Source organism: Phalangium opilio, unplaced genomic scaffold (genome assembly GCF_054372755.1).
Source record: "Phalangium opilio isolate 3A_F unplaced genomic scaffold, DU_Popi_V2 ptg000021l_1, whole genome shotgun sequence".
In the NCBI taxonomy this organism is placed as follows: Eukaryota; Metazoa; Arthropoda; class Arachnida; order Opiliones; family Phalangiidae; genus Phalangium; species Phalangium opilio.
Genome location: NW_028324153.1, coordinates 3,696,818 through 3,715,663, shown reverse-complemented (window position 1 = coordinate 3,715,663; position 18,846 = coordinate 3,696,818). Strand labels below are relative to the sequence as shown.

General features: G+C 39.8%; 1 non-coding gene and 10 pseudogenes across 1 annotated transcript; 1 reads left to right on the top strand and 10 right to left on the bottom strand.

Annotated features, from left to right (window-relative positions):
• Window positions 1-2,554: 2,554 nt before the first annotated feature.
• Window positions 2,555-2,673, bottom strand: LOC149696988 (5S ribosomal RNA; annotated as a pseudogene).
• A 360-nt stretch (window positions 2,674-3,033) lies between these two features.
• LOC149696987 (5S ribosomal RNA) lies at window positions 3,034-3,152 on the bottom strand (annotated as a pseudogene).
• Window positions 3,153-3,991: 839 nt separating this feature from the next.
• On the bottom strand, window positions 3,992-4,110 carry LOC149696986 (5S ribosomal RNA; annotated as a pseudogene).
• Window positions 4,111-4,233: 123 nt separating this feature from the next.
• On the bottom strand, window positions 4,234-4,352 carry LOC149696985 (5S ribosomal RNA; annotated as a pseudogene).
• A 137-nt stretch (window positions 4,353-4,489) lies between these two features.
• LOC149696984 (5S ribosomal RNA) lies at window positions 4,490-4,608 on the bottom strand (annotated as a pseudogene).
• An 839-nt stretch (window positions 4,609-5,447) lies between these two features.
• Window positions 5,448-5,566, bottom strand: LOC149696983 (5S ribosomal RNA; annotated as a pseudogene).
• Window positions 5,567-5,689: 123 nt separating this feature from the next.
• LOC149696982 (5S ribosomal RNA) lies at window positions 5,690-5,808 on the bottom strand (annotated as a pseudogene).
• Window positions 5,809-5,945: 137 nt separating this feature from the next.
• On the bottom strand, window positions 5,946-6,064 carry LOC149696981 (5S ribosomal RNA; annotated as a pseudogene).
• A 597-nt stretch (window positions 6,065-6,661) lies between these two features.
• LOC149696980 (5S ribosomal RNA) lies at window positions 6,662-6,780 on the bottom strand (annotated as a pseudogene).
• Window positions 6,781-6,903: 123 nt separating this feature from the next.
• LOC149696979 (5S ribosomal RNA) lies at window positions 6,904-7,022 on the bottom strand (annotated as a pseudogene).
• Window positions 7,023-14,429: 7,407 nt separating this feature from the next.
• TRNAN-AUU (transfer RNA asparagine (anticodon AUU)) lies at window positions 14,430-14,502 on the top strand. The gene has a single exon. It is a non-coding gene; the product is annotated as a tRNA-Asn (tRNA).
• Window positions 14,503-18,846: the final 4,344 nt, after the last annotated feature.

Here is an 18,846-nt window from a genome sequence, read left to right as displayed (position 1 = left end):
TTTAATTTTAACAGTTTTTTGATTGAATATCGTTACATTTGCTTGAATTAAAGTAAAAAGTATAAAAATAATGGTTTCAGTGAATATATTTGTAAATAGTGAAGAAATACTCAAAATATGCTTCGTTGGCGGTGAAACGTCGATTTTTAAAATGTTATTAAAAATCGAGATACATTTTTAATTATTGTTCAATCGAGATGAAATCACTTTTAATGAGTGTTTTATAGGGAATTAAGCTGAATTCGGTCAAACATTTCTCCAGAAAAAAATGCATTTAAAAGTGTACCGAAAAAATCGCATGTTTTTTCTCTTCAAGATACAAAATCCGTGACAACGATTTCTTATTTAAAATTGAATTTTAACAGTTTGTTGAATGAATATCGTTACATTTGCTTGAATTAACGCAAAAATTACAAAAATAATGGTTTCAGTGGTTATATTTGAAAATAGTGAACAAATGCTCAAAATGTTTTTCTTAGGCCGAGTTACGTCGATTTTGAAAATGTTATTAAAAATCGAGGTACATTTTTATTTATTGTTCAATCGAGATGAAATCACTTTTAATGAGTGTTTCATAGGGAATTAAGCTGAATTCGGTCAAAAATTTCTCCAGAAAAAAATGCATTCAAAAAAGTACCGAAAAAATCGCATGTTTTTCTTCTTCAAGACACAAAATCCGTGAATACGATTTCTTATTGAAAATTGAATTTTAACAGTTTTTTGAATGAATATCGTTACATTGCTTGAATTAAAGCAAAAAGTATAAAAATAATGGTTACAGTGATCATATTTGAAAATAGTGAAGAAATACTCAAAGTATGCTTCTTTGGCCGTGAAACGTCGATTTTGAAAATGTTATTAAAAATCGAGGTAAATTTTTAATTATTGTTCAATCGAGATGAAATCAGTTTCAATGAGTTTTTTTATAGGGAATTAAGCTGAATTCGGTCAAACCTTTCTCCTGAAAAAAATGCATTCAAAAGTGTACCAAAAAAATCGCTTGTTTTTCTTCTTCAAGATACCAAATCCGTGACAACGATTTCTTATTGAAAAAATGAATTTTAACAGTTTTTTGAATGAATATCGTTACATTTGCTTGAATTAAAGCAAAATGTTAAAAAATAATGGTTTCAGTGGTTATATTTGAAAATAGTGAAGAAATACTCAAAATATGCTTCTTTGGCCGTGAAACGTCGATTTTGAAAATGTTATTAAAAATCGAGGTACATTTTTATTTATTGTTCAATCGAGATGAAATCACTTTTAATGAGTGTTTTATTGGGAATTAAGCTGAATTCGGTCAAAAATTTCTCCAGAAAAAAATGCATTCAAAAAAGTACCGAAAAAATCGCATGTTTTTCTTCTTCAAGATACAAAATCCGTGACAACGATTTCTTATTGAAAAGTTTAATTTTAACAGTTTTTTGATTGAATATCGTTACATTTGCTTGAATTAAAGCAAAAAGTATAAATATAATGGTTTCAGTGGTTATATTTGAAAATAGTGAAGAACTACTCAAAATATGCTTCTTTGGCCGTGAAACGTCGATTTTGAAAATGTTATTAAAAATCGAGGTAAATTTTTAATTATTGTTCAATCGAGATGAAATCACTTTCAATGAGTGTCTTATAGGGAATTAAGCTGAATTCGGTCAAACATTTCTCCAGAAAAAAATGCATTCAAAAGTGTACCGAAAAAATCGCATGTTTTTCTTCTTCAAGATACAAAATCCGTGACAACGATTTCTTATTGAAAAATTTAATTTTAACAGTTTTTTGATTGAATATCGTTACATTTGCCTGAATTAAAGCAAAAAGTATAAAAATAATGGTTTCAGTCATCATATTTGAAAATAGTGAAGAAATACTCAAAGTGGTCTCCCTCCAAAGTACTGACAGCGCTCGACGCTTCTTAACTTCGGTTATCAGACGAGAACCGGTGTATTCAGCGTGTTATGGCCGTTTCTCGAGAGTGCTAGTTAATAATTTGAATTAAATTAACTTTCATCTTTATAAAACAATAACAAAAAGAAGATATGTTTGCTTTTTTCATATTTGGTGGAATTTGAAAGAGGAAACAAAAGTGAAAAAGCCGACGGCACGCAGTATTCCCAAGTACTGTATGCGCTCGACGCTGCTTAACTTCGGTTATCGGACGAGAACCGGTGTATTCAGCGTGATATGGCCGTTGCCCAGAGTGCTAGTTAATAATTTGAATTTAATTAACTTTCATCTTTATAAAACAATAACAAAATGAAGATATGTGTGCTTTTTTCAAATCGGGTGGAATTTAAAAGAGGAAACAAAAGTGAAAAACCAACGGCACGCAATATTCCCAAGTACTGACTGCGCTCGACGCTGCTAACGTCGGCGATCGGACGAGAACCGGTGTTCTCAGCGTGATATGGCCGTTGCCGAGAGTGCTAGATAATAATTCGAATTTAAATTAAGTGAGACAAATTAACCTTCATCTTTTTAAAACAATAACAAAAAGAAAATAAGTTTGCTTTTTTCAAATCTATTGGAATTTAAAAGAGGAAAAAAAAAGTGAAAAAGCCAACGGTACGCAGTGTACCTAAGTGGTCTCCCTCCCAAGTAGTGACTGCGCTCGACGCTGCTTAACTTCGGTTTTCGGACGAAAACCGGTGTATTCAGCGTGATATGGCCGTTGCCGAGAGTGCTAGTTAATAATTTGAATTTAATTAACTTTCATCTTCATAAAACAATAACAAAAAGAAGATATGTGTGCTTTTTTCAAATCGGGTGGAATTTAAAAGAGGAAACAAAAGTGAAAAACCAACGGCACGCAGTATTCCCAAGTGCTGACTGCGCTCGACGCTGCTAACGTCGGCGATCGGACGAGAACCGGTGTTCTCAGCGTGATATGGCCGTTGCCGAGAGTGCTAGTTAAAAATTCGAATTTAAATTAAGTGAGACAAATAAACCTTCATCATTTTAAAACAATAACAAAATGAAAACATGTTTGCTTTTTTCATATCTATTAAAATTTAAAAGAGGAAAAAAAAGTGAAAAAGCCAACGGCACGCAGTGTTCCTAAGTGGTCTCCCTCCCAAGTAGTGACTGCGCTCGACGCTGCTAAACTTCAGTTATCGGACGAGAACCGGTGTATTCAGCGTGATATGGCCGTTGCCGAGAGTGCTAGTTAATAATTTGAATTTAATTAACTTTCATCTTCATAAAACAATAACAAAAAGAAGATATGTGTGCTTTTTTCAAATCGGGTGGAATTTAAAAGAGGAAACAAAAGTGAAAAACCAACGGCACGCAGTATTCCCAAGTGCTGACTGCGCTTGACGCTGCTAACGTCGGCGATCGGACGAGAACCGGTGTTCTCAGCGTGATATGGCCGTTGCCGAGAGTGCTAGTTAAAAATTCGAATTTAAATTAAGTGAGACAAATTAACCTTCATCTTTATAAAACAATAACAAAACGAAGATATGTTTGCTTTTTTCATATCGGGTGGAATTTAAAAGAGGAAACAAAAGTGAAAAAGCCAACGGCACGCAGTATTCCCAAGTACTGACTGCGCTCGACGCTGCTAACGTCGGCGATCGGACGAGAACCGGTGTTCCTAGCGTGATATGGCCGTTGCCGAGAGTGCTAGTTAAAAATTCGAATTTAAATTAAGTGAGACAAATTAACCTTCATCTTTATAAAACAATAACAAAAAGAAGATATGTTTGCTTTTTTCATATCGGGTGGAATTTAAAAGAGGAAACAAAAGTGAAAAAGCCAACGGCACGCAGTATTCCCAAGTACTGACTGCGCTCGACGCTGCTAACGTCGGCGATCGGACGAGAACCGGTGTTCTCAGCGTGATATGGCCGTTGCCGAGAGTGCTAGATAATAATTCGAATTTAAATTAAGTGAGACAAATTAACCTTCATCTTTTTAAAACAATAACAAAAAGAAAATATGTTTGCTTTTTTATATCTATTGAAATTTAAAAGAGGAAAAAAAAAAGTGAAAAAGCTAACGGCACGCAGTGTTCCTAAGTGGTCGCCCTCCTTAGTACTGACTGCGCTCGACGCTGCTTAACTTCGGTGATCGGACGAGAACCGGTGTATTCAGCGTGATATGGCCGTTGCCGAGAGTGCTAGTTGATAATTTGAATTTAATTAACATTCATCTTTATAAAACAATAACAAAAAAGAAGATATGTTTGCTTTTTTCATATGTATTAAAATTTAAAAGAGGAAAAAAAAGTGAAAAAGCCAACGGCACGCAGTGTTCCTAAGTGGTCTCCATCCCAAGTACTGACCGCGCTCGACGCTGCTTAACTTCGGTGATCGGACGAGAACCGCTGTATTCAGCGTGATATGGTCGTTGCCGAGAGTGCTAGTTAACAATTCGAATTTAAATTAAGTGAGACAAATTAACCTTCATCATTTTAAAACAATAACAAAATGAAAACATGTTTGCTTTTTTCATATCTATTAAAATTTAAAAGAGGAAAAAAAAGTGAAAAAGCCAACGGCACGCAGTGTTCTTAAATGGTCTCCCTCCCAAGTAGTGACTGCGCTCGACGCTGCTTAACTTCAGTTATCGGACGAGAACCGGTGTATTCAGCGTGATATGGCCGTTGCCGAGAGTGCTAGTTAATAATTTTAATTTAATTAACTTTCATCTTTATAAAACAATAACAAAAAGAAGATATGTGTGCTTTTTTCAAATCGGGTGGAATTTAAAAGAGGAAACAAAAGTGAAAAACCAACGGCACGCAGTATTCCCAAGTACTGACTGCGCTCGACGCTGCTAACGTCGGCGATCGGACGAGAACCGGTGTTCTCAGCGTGATATGACCGTTGCCGAGAGTGCTAGTTAAAAATTCGAATTTAAATTAAGTGAGACAAATAAACCTTAATCTTTGTAAAACAATAACAAAAAGAAGATATGTTTGCTTTTTTCATATCGGGTGGAATTTAAAAGAGGAAACAAAAGTGAAAAAGCCAACGGCACGCAGTATTCCCAAGTACTGACTGCGCTCGACGCTGCTAACGTCGGCGATCGGACGAGAACCGGTGTTCCTAGCGTGATATGGCCGTTGCCGAGAGTGCTAGTTAAAAATTCGAATTTAAATTAAGTGAGACAAATTAACCTTCATCTTTATAAAACAATAACAAAAAGAAGATATGTTTGCTTTTTTCATATCGGGTGGAATTTAAAAGAGGAAACAAAAGTGAAAAAGCCAACGGCACGCAGTATTCCCAAGTACTGACTGCGCTCGACGCTGCTAACGTCGGCGATCGGACGAGAACCGGTGTTCTCAGCGTGATATGGCCGTTGCCGAGAGTGCTAGATAATAATTCGAATTTAAATTAAGTGAGACAAATTAACCTTCATCTTTTTAAAACAATAACAAAAAGAAAATATGTTTGCTTTTTTATATCTATTGAAATTTAAAAGAGGAAAAAAAAAAGTGAAAAAGCTAACGGCACGCAGTGTTCCTAAGTGGTCGCCCTCCTTAGTACTGACTGCGCTCGACGCTGCTTAACTTCGGTGATCGGACGAGAACCGGTGTATTCAGCGTGATATGGCCGTTGCCGAGAGTGCTAGTTGATAATTTGAATTTAATTAACATTCATCTTTATAAAACAATAACAAAAAAGAAGATATGTTTGCTTTTTTCATATGTATTAAAATTTAAAAGAGGAAAAAAAAGTGAAAAAGCCAACGGCACGCAGTGTTCCTAAGTGGTCTCCATCCCAAGTACTGACCGCGCTCGACGCTGCTTAACTTCGGTGATCGGACGAGAACCGCTGTATTCAGCGTGATATGGTCGTTGCCGAGAGTGCTAGTTAACAATTCGAATTTAAATTAAGTGAGACAAATTAACCTTCATCATTTTAAAACAATAACAAAATGAAAACATGTTTGCTTTTTTCATATCTATTAAAATTTAAAAGAGGAAAAAAAAGTGAAAAAGCCAACGGCACGCAGTGTTCTTAAATGGTCTCCCTCCCAAGTAGTGACTGCGCTCGACGCTGCTTAACTTCAGTTATCGGACGAGAACCGGTGTATTCAGCGTGATATGGCCGTTGCCGAGAGTGCTAGTTAATAATTTTAATATAATTAACTTTCATCTTTATAAAACAATAACAAAAAGAAGATATGTGTGCTTTTTTCAAATCGGGTGGAATTTAAAAGAGGAAACAAAAGTGAAAAACCAACGGCACGCAGTATTCCCAAGTACTGACTGCGCTCGACGCTGCTAACGTCGGCGATCGGACGAGAACCGGTGTTCTCAGCGTGATATGACCGTTGCCGAGAGTGCTAGTTAAAAATTCGAATTTAAATTAAGTGAGACAAATAAACCTTAATCTTTATAAAACAATAACAAAAAGAAGATATGTTTGCTTTTTTCATATCGGGTGGAATTTAAAAGAGGAAACAAAAGTGAAAAAGCCAACGGCACGCAGTATTCCCAAGTACTGACTGCGCTCGACGCTGCTAACGTCGGCGATCGGACGAGAACCGGTGTTTTCAGCGTGATATGGCCGTTGCCGAGAGTGCTAGTTAATAATTCGAATTTAAATTAAGTGAGACAAATTAACCTTCATCATTTTAAAACAATAACAAAAAAAACATGTTTGCTTTTTTCATATTTATTAAAATTTATAAGAGGAAAAAAAAGTGAAAAAATCAACGGCACGCAGTGTTCCTAAGTGGTCTCCCTCCCAAGTACTGACTGCGCTCGACGCTGCTTAACTTCGGTTATCGGACGAGAACCGGTGTATTCAGCGTGATATGGCCGTTGCCGAGAGTGCTAGTTAATAATTTGAATTTAATTAACTTTCATCTTTATAAAACAATAACAAAAAAGAAGATATGTTTGCTTTTTTCATATCTATTAAAATTTAAAAGAGGAAAAAAAAGTGAAAAAGCCAACGGCACGCAGTGTTCCTAAGTGGTCTCCATCCCAAGTACTGACTGCGCTCGACGCTGCTTAACTTCGGCGATCGGACGAGAACCGGTGTTCTCAGCGTGATATGGCCGTTGCCGAGAGTGCTAGTTAAAAATTCGAATTTAAATTAAGTGAGACAAATTAACCTTCATCTTTATAACCTTGACTTTTTACGTCACATCTGAGACCTCACAACACCGCTCCCGGGTGGGGTCGAACCACCAACCTATTGGTTAACAGCCGAACGCGCTAACCATTGCGCCACGGAAGCCCAAAAATTAAATGGTCGTCATTTATTGTGCAAAACCTTTGGCTTTCTACTTACATTTCAGATCCCACAACACCGCTCCCGGGTGGGCTCGAACCACCAACCTATTGGTTAACAGCCGAACGCGCTAACCATTGAGCCACGGAAGCTCAGAAATTAAATGGTTGTCTGGTATTGTGGAAAACCTTGACTTTTTACGTCACATCTGAGACCTCACAACACCGCTCCCGGATGGGCTCGAACCACCAACCTATTGGTTAACAGCCGAACGTGCTAACCATTGCGCCACGGAAGCCCAAAAATTAAATGGTCGTCAGGTATTGTGGAAAAACTTTGGCTTTCTACGTTATATTTGAGATCACACAACACCGCTCCCGGGTGGGCTCGAACCACCAACCTATTGGTTAACAGCCGAACGCGCTAACCATTGCGCCAAGGAAGCCCAAAATTTTAATGCTCGTCAGGTATTGTGTAAAAACCTTGACTTCTTACGTCACATCTGAGACCTCACAACACCGCTCCCGGATGGGCTCGAACCACCAACCTATTGGTTAGCCGCCGAACGCGCTAACCATTGCGCCACGGAAGCCCAAAAGTTAAATGCTCGTCAGGTATTGTGTAAAAACCTTGCCTTTTTACGTCACATCTGAGACCTCACAACATCGCTCCCGGATGGGCTCGAACCACCAACCTATCTTCTTTTTGTTATTGTTTTATAAAGATGAAAGTTAATTTAATTCAAATTATTAACTAGCACTCTCGGCAACGGCCATATCACGCTGAGAACACCGGTTCTCGTCCGATCGCCGACGTTAGCAGCGTCGAGCGCAGTCAGTACTTGGGAATACTGCGAGCCGTTGGCTTTTTCACTTTTGTTTCCTCTTTTAAATTCCACCCGATATGAAAAAAGCAAACATATCTTCTTTTTGTTATTGTTTTATAAAGATGAAGGTTAATTTGTCTCACTTAATTTAAATTCGAATTTTTAACTAGCACTCTCGGCAACGGCCATATCACGCTGAGAACACCGGTTCTCGTCCGATCGCCGACGTTAGCAGCGTCGAGCGCAGTCAGTACTTGGGAATATTGCGTGCCGTTGGTTTTTCACTTTTGTTTCCTCTTTTAAATTCCACCCGATTTGAAAAAAGCACACATATCTTCATTTTGTTATTGTTTTATAAAGATGAAAGTTAATGAAATTCAAATTATTAACTAGCACTCTCGGCAACAGCCATAACACGCTGAATACACCGGTTCTCGTCCGATAACCGAAGTTAAGAAACGTCGACCGCAGTCAGTACTTTGGAGGGAGACCACTTTGAGTATTTCTTCACTATTTTCAAATATGATCACTGAAACCATTATTTTTATACCTTTTGCTTTAATTCAAGCAAATGTAACGATATTCATTCAAAAAACTGTTAAAATTCAATTTTCAATAAGAAATCGTTGTCACGGATTTTGTATCTTGAAGAAGAAAAACATGCGATTTTTTCGGTACTTTTTTGAATGCATTTTTTTCTGGAGAAATTTTTGACCGAATTCAGCTTAATTCCCTATAAAACACTCATTAAAAGTGATTTCATCTCGGTTGAACAATAAATAAATATGTACCTCGATTTTTAATAACATTTTCAAAATCGACGTTTCACGGCCAAAGAAGCATATTATGAGTATTTCTTCACTATTTTCAAATATAACCACTGAAACCATTATTTTATACTTTTTGCTTTAATTCAAGCAAATGTAACGATATTCATTCAAAAAACTGTTAAAATTCAATTTTTCAATAAGAAATCGTTGTCACGGATTTTGTATCTTGAAGAAGAAAAACAAGCGATTTTTTCGGTAAACTTTTGAATGCATTTTTTTCTGGAGAAATGTTTGACCGAATTCAGCTTAATTCCCTATAAAACACTCATTGAAGGTGATTTCATCTCGATTGAACAATAATTAAAAATTTACCTCGATTTTTAATAACATTTTCAAAATCGACGTTTCACGGCCAAAGAAGCATACTTTGAGTATTTCTTCACTATTTTCAAATATGATCACTGTAACCATTATTTTTATACTTTTATAAAAAACTGTTAAAATTCAATTTTTCAATAAGAAATCGTTGTCACGGATTTTTTATCTTGAAGAAGAAAAACATGCGATTTTTTCGGTACGCTTTTGAATGCATTTTTTCTGGAGAAATGTTTGACCGAATTCAGCTTAATTCCCTATAAAACACTCATTGAAAGTGATTTCATTTCGATTGAACAATAATTAAAAATTTACCTCGATTTTTAATAACATTTTCAAAATCGACGTTTCACGGCCAAAGAAGCATACTTTGAGTATTTCTTCACTATTTTCAAATATGTTCACTGAAACCATTATTTTTATACTTTTTGCTTTAATTCAAGCAATGTAACGATATTCATTCAAAAAACTGTTAAAATTCAATTTTCAATAAGAAATCGAATTCACGGATTTTGTGTCTTGAAGAAGAAAAACATGCGATTTTTTCGGTACTTTTTTGAATGAATTTTTTTCTGGAGAAATTTTTGACCGAATTCAGCTTAATTCCCTATAAAACACTCATTAAAAGTGATTTCATCTCGATTGAACAATAAATAAAAATGTACCTCGAATTTTTAATAACATTTTCAAAATCGACGTAACTCGGCCTAAGAAAAACATTTTGAGTATTTGTTCACTATTTTCAAATATAACCACTGAAACCATTATTTTTGTAATTTTTGCTTTAATTCAAGCAATGTAACGATATTCATTCAAAAAACTGTTAAAATTCAATTTTCAATAAGAAATCGTTGTCACGGATTTTGTATCTTGAAGAAGAAAAACATGCGATTTTTTCGGTACTTTTTTGAATGCATTTTTTTCTGGAGAAATTTTTGACCGAATTCAGCTTAATTCCCTATAAAACACTCATTAAAAGTGATTTCATCTCGGTTGAACAATAAATAAAAATGTACCTCGATTTTTAATAACATTTTCAAAATCGACGTTTCACGGCCAAAGAAGCATATTTTGAGTATTTCTTCACTATTTTCAAATATAACCACTGAAACCATTATTTTTATACTTTTTGCTTTAATTCAAGCAAATGTAACGATATTCATTCAAAAAACTGTTAAAATTCAATTTTTCAATAAGAAATCGTTGTCACGGATTTTGTATCTTGAAGAAGAAAAACAAGCGATTTTTTCGGTACACTTTTGAATGCATTTTTTTCTGGAGAAATGTTTGACCGAATTCAGCTTAATTCCCTATAAAACACTCATTGAAAGTGATTTCATCTCGATTGAACAATAATTAAAAATTTACCTCGATTTTTAATAACATTTTCAAAATCGACGTTTCACGGCCAAAGAAGCATACTTTGAGTATTTCTTCACTATTTTCAAATATGATCACTGTAACCATTATTTTTATACTTTTATAAAAAACTGTTAAAGTTCAATTTTTCAATAAGAAATCGTTGTCACGGATTTTGTATCTTGAAGAAGAAAAACATGCGATTTTTTCGGTACGCTTTTGAATGCATTTTTCTGGAGAAATGTTTGACCGAATTCAGCTTAATTCCCTATAAAACACTCATTGAAAGTGATTTCATTTCGATTGAACAATAATTAAAAATTTACCTCGATTTTTAATAACATTTTCAAAATCGACGTTTCACGGCCAAAGAAGCATACTTTGAGTATTTCTTCACTATTTTCAAATATGTTCACTGAAACCACTATTTTTATACTTTTTGCTTTAATTCAAGCAATGTAACGATATTCATTCAAAAAACTGTTAAAATTCAATTTTCAGTAAGAAATCGTATTCACGGATTTTGTGTCTTGAAGAAGAAAAACATGCGATTTTTCGGTACTTTTTTGAATGCATTTTTTTCTGGAGAAATTTTTGACCGAATTCAGCTTAATTCCCTATAAAACACTCATTAAAAGTGATTTCATCTCGATTGAACAATAATTAAAAATTTACCTCGATTTTTAATAACATTTTCAAAATCGACGTTTCACGGCCAAAGAAGCATACTTTGAGTATTTCTTCACTATTTTCAAATATGTTCACTGAAACCATTATTTTTATACTTTTTGCTTTAATTCAAGCAAATGTAAAGATATTCAATCAAAAAACTGTTAAAATTAAATTTTTCAATAAAAAATCGTTGTCACGGATTTTGTATCTTGAAGAAGAAAAACATGCGTTTTTTCGGTACTTTTTTGAATGCATTTTTTTCTGGAGAAATTTTTGACCGAATTCAGCTTAATTCCCTATAAAACACTCATTAAAAGTGATTTCATCTCGATTGAACAATAAATAAAAATGTACCTCGATTTTTAATAACATTTTCAAAATCGACGTTTCACGGCCAAAGAAGCATATTTTGAGTATTTCTTCACTATTTTCAAATATAACCACTGAAACCATTATTTTTATACTTTTTGCTTTAATTCAAACAAATGTAACGATATTCATTCAAAAAACTGTTAAAATTTTCAAAATCGTTGAGCCCTCCCGGGAGCGGTGTTGTGACGTCTCAGATGTAACGTAAAATATCAGAGTTTTTCCACAATACCTGACGAACATTTAATTTTTGGGCTTCCGTGGCGCAATGGTTAGCGCGTTCAGCAGTTAATCGAAAGATTGGTGGTTCGAGCCCACCCGGGAGAGGTGTTGTGTGGTCTCAGATGTAGCGTAAAAAGTCAAAACTTTTCCACAATACGTGACAACCATTTAATTTCTGAGCTTCCGTGGCTCAATGGTTAGCGCGTTCGGCTGTTAACAAATAGGTTGGTGGTTCGAGCCCATCCGGGAGCGGTGTTGTGACGTCTCAGATGTGACGTAAAAAGTCAAGGTTTTTCCAAAATACTTGACGACCATTTAATTTTTGGGCTTCCGTGGCGCAATGGTTAGCGCGTTCAGCTGCTATTCAAAAGACTGGTGGTTTGAGCCCTCCCGGGAGCGGTGTTGTGACGTCTCAGATGTAACGTAAAATGTCAGAGTTTTTCCACAATCCCTGACGAACATTTAATTTTTTGGCTTCCGTGGCGCAATGGTTAGCGCGTTCAGCTGTTAATCGAATGGTTGGTGGTTCGAGCCCACCCGGGAGAGTTGTTGTACGGTCTCGATGTAGCGGAAAATTTCAAAACATTTCCACAATACGTGACAACCATTTAATTTCAGAGCTTCCGTGGCTCAATGGTTAGCGCGTTCGGCTGTTAACAAATAGGTTGGTGGTTCGAGCCCATCCGGGAGCGGTGTTGTGACGTCTCAAGATGACGTCAAAAGTCAAGGTTTTTCCACAATACCTGACGACAAATTAATTTTTGGGCTTCCGTGGCGCAATGGTTAGCGCGTTCAGCTGCTATTCAAAAGACTGGTGGTTTGAGCCCACCCGGGAGCGGTGTTGTGACGTCTCAGATGTAACGTAAAATGTTAGAGTTTTCCCAAAATACCTGACGAACATTTAACTTTTGGGCGTCCGTGGCGCATTTGGTTAGCGCGTTCAGCTGTTAATCGAAAGGTTGGTGGTTCGAGCCCACCCGGGAGAGGTGTTGTGTGGTCTCAGATGTAGCGTAAAAAGTCAAAACTTTTCCACAATACTTGACAACCATTTAATTTCAGAGCTTCCGTGGCTCAATGGTTAGCGCGTTTGGCTGTTAACAAATAGGTTGGTGGTTCGAGCCCATCCGGGAGCGGTGTTGTGACGTCTCAAGATGACGTCAAAAGTCAAGGTTTTTCCACAATACCTGACGACCATTTAATTTTTGGGCTTCCGTGGCGCAATGGTTAGCGCGTTCAGCTGCTATTCAAAAGACTGGTGGTTTAAGCCCACCCTGGAGCGGTGTTGTGACGTCTCAGATGTAACGTAAAATGTTAGAGTTTTTCCAAAATACCTGACGAACATTTAATTTTTGGGCGTCCGTGGCTCAATGGTTAGCGCGTTCGGCTGTTAACCGAAAGGTTGGTGGTTCGAGCCCATCCGGGAGCGGTGTTGTGACGTCTCAAGATGACGTCAAAAGTCAAGGTTTTTCCACAATACCTGACGACCAATTAATTTTTGGGCTTCCGTGGCGCAATGGTTAGCGCGTTCAGCTGCTATTCAAAAGACTGGTGGTTTGAGCCCACCCGGGAGCGGTGTTGTGACGTCTCAGATGTAACGTAAAATGTTAGTTTTTCCAAAATACCTGACGAACATTTAATTTTTGGGCGTCCGTGGCGCAATTGGTTAGCGCGTTCAGCTGTTAATCGAAAATTTGGTGGTTCGAGCCCACCCGGGAGAGGTGTTGTGGGGTCTCAGATGTAGCATAAAAAGTCAAAACATTTCCACAATACGTGACAACCATTTAATTTCTGAGCTTCAGTGGCTCAATGGTTAGCGCGTTCGGCCCACCCAGGAGCGGTGTTGTGGGGTCTCAAATGTAACGTAGAAAGCCAAAGTTTTTCCACAATAAGTGACGACCATTTCATTTTTGGGCTTCCGTGGCGCAATGGTTAGCGCGTTCAGCTGTTAATCGAAAGATTGTTGGTTCGAGCCCAACCGGGAGAGGTGTTGTGTGGTCTCAGATGTAGCGCAAAAAGTCAAAACTTTTCCACATTACGTGACAACCATTTAATTTCTGAGCTTCCGTGGCTCAATGGTTAGCGCGTTCAGCTGTTAACCGAAAGGTTGGTGGTTCGAGCCCACCCGGGAGAGGTGTTGTAGGGTCTCAGATGTAACGTAAAAAGTCATAACTTAACCACAATACCTGACAAACATTTAATTTCTGAGCTTCCGTGGCTCAATGGTTAGCGCGTTTGGCTGTTAACAAATAGGTTGGTGGTTCGAGCCAATCCGGGAGCGGTGTTGTGAGGTCTCAGATGTGACGTAAAAAGTCAAGGTTTTTACACAATACCTGACGAGCATTTAATTTTTGGGCTTCCGTGGCGCAATGGTTAGCGCGCTCAGCTGTTAATCGAAAGGTTGGTGGTTCGAGCCCACCCGGGAGAGGTGTTGTGGGGTCTCAAATGTAACGTAGAAAGCCAAAGGTTTTCCACAATACCTGACAACCATTTAATTTCTGAGCTTCCGTGGCTCAATGGTTAGCGCGTTCGGCTGTTAACCAATAGGTTGGTGGTTCGAGCCCACCCGGGAGCGGTGTTGTGGGATCTCAAATGTAACGTAGAAAGCCAAAGTTTTTGCACAATACCTGACGACCATTTAATTTTTGGGCTTCCGTGGCGCAATGGTTAGCGCGTTCGGCTATTAACCAATAGGTTGGTGGTTCGAGCCCCTCCGGGAGCGGTGTTGTGAGGTCTCAGATGTGACGTAAAAGTCAAGGTTTTTACACAATACCTGACGAGCATTTAACTTTTGGGCTTCCGTGGCGCAATGGTTAGCGCGTTCGGCTGTTAACCAATAGGTTGGTGGTTCGAACCCATCCGGGAGCGGTGATGTGAGGTCTCAGATGTGACGTAAAAAGTCAAGGTTTTTACACAATACCTGACGAGCATTTCAGTTTTGGGCTTCGGTGGCGCAATGGTTAGCGCGTTCAGCTGTTAACCAATAGGTTGGTGGTTCGAGCCCACCCGGGAGCGGTGTTGTGAGGTCTCAGATGTGACGTAAAAAGTCAAGGTTTTTACACAATACCTGACGAGCATTTAATTTTTGGGCTTCCGTGGCGCAATGGTTAGCGCGTTCAGCTGTTAACCAATAGGTTGGTGGTTCGAGCCCACCCGGGAGCGGTGTTGTGAGGTCTCAGATGTGACGTAAAAAGTCAAGGTTTTTACACAATACCTGACGAGCATTTAAATTTGGGCTTCCGTGGCGCAATGGTTAGCGCGTTCAGCTGTTAATCGAAAGGTTGGTGGTTCGAGCCCACCCGGGAGAGGTGTTGTGGGGTCTCAGATGTAACGTAGAAAGCCAAAGTTTTCCCACAATACCTGACAACCATTTAATTTTTGAGCTTCCGTGGCTCAATGGTTAGCGCGTTCGGCTGTTAGCCAATAGGTTGGTGGTTCGAGCCCACCCGGGAGCGGTGTTGTGGGATCTCAAATGTAACGTAGAAAGCCAAAGTTTTTACACAATACCTGACGAGCATTTAAGTTTTGGGCTTCGGTGGCGCAATGGTTAGCGCGTTCAGCTGTTAACCAATAGGTTGGTGGTTCGAGCCCACCCGGGAGCGGTGTTGTGAGGTCTCAGATGTGACGTAAAAAGTCAAGGTTTTTACACAATACCTGACGAGCATTTAAATTTGGGCTTCCGTGGCGCAATAATTAGCGCGTTCAGCTGTTAATCGAAAGGTTGGTGGTTCGAGCCCACCCTGGAGAGGTGTTGTGGGGTCTCAGATGTAACGTAGAAAGCCAAAGTTTTCCCACAATACCTGACAACCATTTAATTTTTAAGCTTCCGTGGCTCAATGGTTAGCGCGTTCGGCTGTTAACCGAAAGGTTGGTGGTTCGAGCCCACCCGGGAGAGGTGTTGTAGGGTCTCAGATGTAACGTAAAAAGTCATAACTTAACCACAATACCTGACAAACATTTAATTTCTGAGCTTCCGTGGCTCAATGGTTAGCGCGTTTGGCTGTTAACAAATAGGTTGGTGGTTCGAGCCAATCCGGGAGCGGTGTTGTGAGGTCTCAGATGTGACGTAAAAAGTCAAGGTTTTTACACAATACCTGACGAGCATTTAATTTTTGGGCTTCCGTGGCGCAATGGTTAGCGCGTTCAGCTGTTAATCGAAAGGTTGGTGGTTCGAGCCCACCCGGGAGAGGTGTTGTGGGGTCTCAAATGTAACGTAGAAAGCCAAAGGTTTTCCACAATACCTGACAACCATTTAATTTCTGAGCTTCCGTGGCTCAATGGTTAGCGCGTTCGGCTGTTAGCCAATAGGTTGGTGGATCGAACCCACCCGGGAGCGGTGTTGTGGGATCTCAAATGTAACGTAGAAAGCCGAAGTTTTTCCACAATACCTGACGACCATTTAATTTTTGGGCTTCCGTGGCGCAATGGTTAGCGCGTTCGGCTGTTTACCAATAGGTTGGTGGTTCGAGCCCATCCGGGAGCGGTGTTGTGAGGTCTCAGATGTGACGTAAAAAGTCAAGGTTTTTACACAATACTTGACGAGCATTTAACTTTTGGGCTTCCGTGGCGCAATGGTTAGCGCGTTAAGCTGTTAACCAATAGGTTGGTGGTTCGAGCCCACCCGGGAGCGGTGTTGTGAGGTCTCAGATGTGACGCAAAAAGTCAAGGTTTTTACACAATACCTGACGAGCATTTAATTTTTGGGCTTCCGTGGCGCAATGGTTAGCGCGTTCAGCTGTTAACCAATAGGTTGGTGGTTCGAGCCCACCCAGGAGCGGTGTTGTGGGATCTCAAATGTAACGTAAAAAGTCAAAACTTTTCCACAATACGTGACAACCATTTAATTTCTGAGCTTCCGTGGCTCAATGGTTAGCGCGTTCGGCTGTTAGCCAATAGGTTGGTGGATCGAACCCACCCGGGAGCGGTGTTGTGGGATCTCAAATGTAACGTAGAAAGCCAAAGTTTTTCCACAATACCTGACGACCATTTAATTTTTGGGCTTCCGTGGCGCAATGGTTAGCGAGTTCGGCTGTTTACCAATAGGTTGGTGGTTCGAGCCCATCCGGGAGCGGTGTTGTGAGGTCTCAGATGTGACGTAAAAAGTCAAGGTTTTTACACAATACTTGACGAGCATTTAACTTTTGGGCTTCCGTGGCGCAATGGTTAGCGCGTTAAGCTGTTAACCAATAGGTTGGTGGTTCGAGCCCATCCGGGAGCGGTGTTGTGAGGTCTCAGATGTGACGTAAAAAGTCAAGGTTTTTACACAATACCTGACGAGCATTGAAATTTTGGGCTTCCGTGGCGCAATGGTTAGCGCGTTCGGCTGTTAACCAATAGGTTGGTGGTTCGAGCCCACCCGGGAGCGGTGTTGTGTGATCTCAAATGTAACGTAGAAAGCCAAAGATTTTCCACAATACCTGACGACCATTTAATATTTGGGCTTCCGTGGCGCAATGGTTAGCACGTTCGGCTGTTAACCAATAGGTTGGTGGTTCGAGCCCATCCGGGAGCGGTGTTGTGAGGTTTCAGATGTGACGTAAAAAGTCAAAGTTTTTCCACAATACCTGACAACCATTTAATTTTTGAGCTTCCGTGGCTCAATGGTTAGCGCGTTGGGCTGTTAACCAATAGGTTGGTGGTTCGAGCCCACCCGGGAGCGGTGTTGTGGGATCTCAATTGTAACGTAGAAAGCCAAAGTTTTTGCACAATACCTGACGACCATTTAATTTTTGGGCTTCCGTGGCGCAATGGTTAGCGCGTTCGGCTGTTAACCAATAGGTTGGTGGTTCGAGCCCCTCCGGGAGCGGTGTTGTGAGGTCTCAGATGTGACGTAAAAGTCAAGGTTTTTACACAATACCTGACGAGCATTTAACTTTTGGGCTTCCGTGGCGCAATGGTTAGCGCGTTCGGCTGTTAACCAATAGGTTGGTGGTTCGAACCCATCCGGGAGCGGTGATGTGAGGTCTCAGATGTGACGTAAAAAGTCAAGGTTTTTACACAATACCTGACGAGCATTTAATTTTTGGGCTTCGGTGGCGCAATGGTTAGCGCGTTCAGCTGTTAACCAATAGGTTGGTGGTTCGAGCCCACCCGGGAGCGGTGTTGTGAGGTCTCAGATGTGACGTAAAAAGTCAAGGTTTTTACACAATACCTGACGAGCATTTAATTTTTGGGCTTCCGTGGCGCAATGGTTAGCGCGTTCAGCTGTTAATCGAAAGGTTGGTGGTTCGAGCCCACCCGGGAGAGGTGTTGTGGGGTCTCAAATGTAACGTAGAAAGCCAAAGTTTTCCCACAATACCTGACAACCATTTAATTTCTGAGCTTCCGTGGCTCAATGGTTAGCGCGTTCGGCTGTTAACCAATAGGTTGGTGGTTCGAGCCCACCCGGGAGCGGTGTTGTGGGATCTCAAATGTAACGTAGATAGCCAAAGTTTTTCCACAATACCTGACGACCCTTTAATTTTTGGGCTTCCGTGGCGCAATGTTTAGCGCGTTCGGCAGTTAACCGAAAGGTTGGTGGTTCAAGCCCACCCGGGAGCGGTGTTGTGAGGTCTCAGATGTGACGCAAAAAGTCAAGGTTTTTACACAATACCTGACGACAATTTAATATTTGGGCTTCCATGGCGCAATGGTTAGCACGTTCGGCTGTTAACCAATAGGTTGGTGGTTCGAGCCCATCCGGGAGCGGTGTTGTGAGGTTTCAGATGTCACGTAAAAAGTCAAAGTTTTTCCACAATACCTGACAACCATTTAATTTTTGAGCTTCCGTGGCTCAATGGTTAGCGCGTTCGGCTGTTAACCAATAGGTTGGTGGTTCGAGCCCCTCCGGGAGCGGTGTTGTGAGGTCTCAGATGTGACGTAAAAGTCAAGGTTTTTACACAATACCTGACGAGCATTTAACTTTTGGGCTTCCGTGGCGCAATGGTTAGCGCGTTCGGCTGTTAACCAATAGGTTGGTGGTTCGAGCCCACCCGGGAGCGGTGTTGTGAGGTCTCAGATGTGACGTAAAAAGTCAAGGTTTTTACACAATACCTGACGAGCATTTAATTTTTGGGCTTCCGTGGCG